Source organism: Phalaenopsis equestris, unplaced genomic scaffold (genome assembly GCF_001263595.1).
Source record: "Phalaenopsis equestris unplaced genomic scaffold, ASM126359v1 Scaffold000234, whole genome shotgun sequence".
In the NCBI taxonomy this organism is placed as follows: domain Eukaryota; kingdom Viridiplantae; phylum Streptophyta; class Magnoliopsida; order Asparagales; family Orchidaceae; genus Phalaenopsis; species Phalaenopsis equestris.
The window spans coordinates 245,272-249,980 of record NW_018164676.1 but is presented as its reverse complement, the minus strand read 5'-3'; positions in this window follow the sequence as shown (position 1 = coordinate 249,980).

Genomic DNA, 4,709 nt, shown 5'->3' with positions numbered 1-4,709 from the left:
TTTTTTCAGTTTAGGCATTTAAAATAATTCAAGATTTTCATATTTTTCTACTTATCAATGCGGCGCCAACTTATCCTCATCCTCTTTGAAGGCTCCACACGTCGCTCCTCTATTTGACATCGCTAGCCACAGCCTCCATGCAAATTGCTCTTTATGCACGCCAACTCATCCTCGTCCGCTCCAAAGGCTCCACGCGTCGCTCTGCCATTTGACACTATTTCAGAGGGGGCTTTTGTGGTGGAATCAACTTCTCTCACTGTGGGGATGGTGTGTGCACAAGTAATTGAAGTTTGGTGAGATGTGGAGCTGTCGATAGTTTTGTCCTGGTTTTGGTAGAAATTTGAGCTCAAAATTTGAGCTTCTACAGTGGGTATCAGTGGGGTAAAATGGTGGGCTTGAACTGAGGGGGTCTTAGGGAGTCTCTGAGATCAATTTAGCAGAGTTTCCTTAAGAAAATTTCAACTCTTCTTTTTTGGCCATGGAGGTGAGAATTAAATAAAATGGCTTAGGGTAGCTGTCATGACCAACTGAGGGGTGCAAAATGTTTCTTAGGTGGAGGGTTTTGAAGTGTTAAAGCCAATTGGAATTGAACAGCTTAGATGGGTGAGTTTAGGTTTTAATTTTTGCTTGGGCCTCTCAGTTTTGGTGTTTTCTAGTCACTAGGCTGGTTGGCAGGGCCAGGGGAGGTGGCCAGGAGGTCAGGTGATTCAATGGGAGGGTTAATTATGGTTAACCCTCAATGGCAAGTGATGATGGGGGAAATTTTTTGTTAAGGCCCAAAAATGGCATAAATCCCTTAATTTAGGGATCCAATGATCTATAGATCACCATGGCTGGTCCAAGGGGTTTAGAACGGTCAATAGAGTGTGCTTAGTGGTTGTGGAGTCATCAATTTGGTGGCTTTGAGATGGCTAAGTTAATTTTGGTGCTTGAGTCCAATTTGGGTCCAAATAGCTAAGAGTTGGGTTTGGGATAAGCTAGCCAGAACTTTGAGCCCAATTGATTGATCAACATTGTATGGATGATCCTCATGAAGATTTTAAGTGAAGTATTAAAATGATTTTGAGTCCAATTGGAAGCTCAATTTGAAGGATTTTGGGATTTTGGTCAATTTGGGCATATTCAATTTGGGCATAATTTGGGCATATTGGACTAGACTTGGGTCTAGGTTGGGCTAAGGTTGGGTGAGGTTCAAATTGATTACTAAAAATGGTCTGTAGAAATGTTATTAAGAGTTTTCAACAAAAAATGGGTGCTAATTTTGAGGTTAAGGCATTTAATTTGGTGGAATTTGGGGCAAATTTTGGGATTTTTGGACTTGGGTTAAAATTGAGTGCAATTGAGGCTTCACCAAGGCCAAATGAAGGTCAGGTTGTGAGTGTAGGAGTGTTATAAAAGATTTAGGATCCAAATATGGGCAAATTAAGTTGGTTATGGGGTTCAATTTTGTGGGATTAAGTCATAAAGCCAAAATTAGGGGTTTTGAATTGTATCAAGATTAAGTTCAAAGTATGGTCCAATTAGGTTTAGACTTGGTTTAGATTGGTCATACGAAAGGTGAATTTGAGTTCATAAATAAAATTGAGGGAAATTGGGATGACATTGATGGACATTTAGGATGAATTTAGGGAAAATTTAGCCTTTAAAGGCAATTTGGGGGTTTTGGTCAAAATGATCAAAGTGATCAAATTGGGTTCAAATTGGTTTTGGAGACATTTGAAGTGATTTTGGAGGTTTTGGAAAAATTTGGGGTGCCAAGGGTAGTTTGGTAATTATGGAAATTTTAGGTGATTTTGGGTAATTTGGGTATTTTGAAATGGTTTGAAATGATTTTTGAACAAATTTGGGTATTTTGAGTGGATTTATGAATTTTTGGCTAAAGTTAAGGTTTCGAGGGCATTTAGGTGATTTGGGTGGATTTAGGGGCAAAAGGCCAAGTTTGGTATTTTCATTAGAATTGGGAAGCCAACCACCATATGTGAACTATGAACCAATGGAATCCCCATTTGGGTCATCTATTTATTGGTCTTAGCTAAACCCTAGCTTAAGGCTAGTGGGTTTAGAGGACCATCTACATGAGTCTACCAAAAGAATCAAGGGATCAAAGTCAACTATTTTTGGTTCAGGGTTATGAGTGATTGTTGGTGAGAGTGAGTGTAGATGAGTGAACTAGCTCCAGAACAACACCCAGCGCTAACCTTAAGGTCAGACTGTCCCCACCTGCTAAGTGTTAGAGGTTAGAACCAATATGTGAAACTTCAAGTTGAGCAAGGAGGAGTTTAGAATTTCTAATGGTGAGGGTTCCTTTTCTAATATTCTAGGAATAGTCAACAAGAAAATTCCATGGCTAGACCCTAAGCTACTAAATAGGAAGAACTAAACTTCAACCAAAAAAGAGGTCAATAAATGGACCCCAATTGATCTGGTGTGCTGGGCAAGCGCACTGCACATATTGGCGTTGACTGACGAGATCAACAAGACCAATACAAACTCTCAAGTCGACATACATACAAGGAGTTTAGAATTGTGTGTGCTATTTGTTACCGCTAGGGAATTAACAGGCAAATATTCGATCAAAAGCAAGGATTAGAAACTCTCACTGGGGATTGGAGAGTAAGTTTTGAGTTATAAAGTTTTAGGCTCTTATAGAGGATGGGAGTCAGTATGTAGTTACTGGTCCCAAGGTGGGAATGGAAATTTAGGTATCAATCTCAAAAGAAAGTCAAAATTTAGGCACCGACTTTGAAAGATAAGAATCAAAATTTAGGTACTGATCTCGAAATGAGAATTGAAATTTAGGTATCAATCTCGGAAATAAGGTCGAAATATAGGAATCAGAATTTAGGTGCTGATATCAAAATGAGAACAGAAATTTAGGTATAAATCTTGAAAAGATAGTAGGAATATAGGAATCGGAATTTAGGTACTAATCTCGAAATGAGAATTGAAATTTAGATATTACTCTGAAAAAGAGAGTTATAAGTTAGGGATCGACCTCGAAAGATGGGAATTAGAAGTTAAAGACTGATTCCAAAATGAGAATTGAAATTTAGGTATCAATCTCAAAAAAAGAGTCGGAAGTTAGGGACGAACCTGAAAGGAGGGAATCAGAAGTTAGGGACTGATCCCAAAATGAGAATTAAAATTTAAAGATCAATCACAAAAAAAAAGAATCGAAAGTTAGGGACCGACCTCGAAAGGAGAGAATCAGAAGTTAGGGTCTGATTTCAAAGCAAGAATTTAAATTTAGGTATCAATCTAAAGAAAAAGAGGATCAGAAGTTAGGGACCAACCTTGAAAGAAGGGAATTAGAAGTTAGGGACTGATTTTGAAATGAGAATTAAAATTTATGTATCAATCTTAAAAAAGAATCGGAAGTTAGGGACGAACCTCAAAAGGAGGGAATCAGGAGATTAGAATATAGGAACTTATCCCAAAATGAGAATTGAAATTTAGGTTTCAATCTCAAAACTAGAATCAAAAGTTAGGGACCAACCTCTAAAGGAGGGAATCAGAAGTTAGGGACTGATCCTGAAATGATAATAGAAATTTAAGAATCAATCTTAAAAGGAAAGTTGGAAGCTAGGGACCGACCTAGAAAGAAGGGAATCAGAAATTAGAGACGGATTCCAAAATGAGAATTGAAATTTAGGTGTGAATCTCAAAAAGAGAATCGAAAGTTAGGGACTAACCTCAAAAAAAGAGAATCAAAAGTTAGGGACTTATTATGAAATGAGAATTGAAATTTACAAAGAGTTTGTGGTGTTGAACCTATAGATATGTGTCATATTAAAAGGTTGACATTGTTGAGGAAGATATGTGGAATTTTGTGCGGTTTTGTGCAAAATGTGAAATTCCATGAGGATATGAAGAGAATTAGTGCAGACAAAGATAATCGTGTTGCGCAAGCAAAGAGTAAGAGACCCCGAAATCGAGAGAATCAACTCAACTGATTTATTTTCATTTCTTGTTATTTTTATTACATTTGATTATCAAAATATGTTTTCAAAATTTAATTTTAGTTAATTGATTTTTTAAAAAAGTGTTTTTTATATATTTTTATTGAATTTTATTATGATCAAATTTTTATTGTTTTAGTTCTTTGTTCATTGTAGTCTCGAACCAACATATGGTTCCGTGACTTTTATCTATCGCACAAAAAGGGCAAGTGAACAAATAGACAAAATTCTGAAAGAGATTTCCTAAATCTGCTTCAACAAGTGTTACAGATTGAGTACAGGCCCAAGCCTCGAAAGGTACAATATGCTGAATGCATCAAAGGAGATCTGAAATTGTCTCATGCTGGGTTCATATCACAAGCTGAGCATATCTAATACATATATCATCATATATGTTGTGTCCAATAACAGTAAAAAGGTTTCCTCTAAACGTCTATCTCTGATGGGGCGAGCTCCCCATCGAGCTGACCTACTAAACCACGCTCCAGGATAAGAGTTCCCTTTGCGTGTGCTTAGAGGTGCAACCATCTCATAGCTTGTACGGCAGTAGTTCTTCCAACTCCTGGTCCAGCCGGAATCCATATGGAATTTTGTTGTTGTCCATCCTTTGGAAAATTACAGATACCCTACAGCGTCGTACCCCTGAAATGCAATATTTTGCGATGTCTGCTCATTTCCTTTAAGAACCAGCACTGAACCCACTGGTAGTGGAATCTCTACGGTTCCTTTGAACTCACCGAGGCCAGCAAA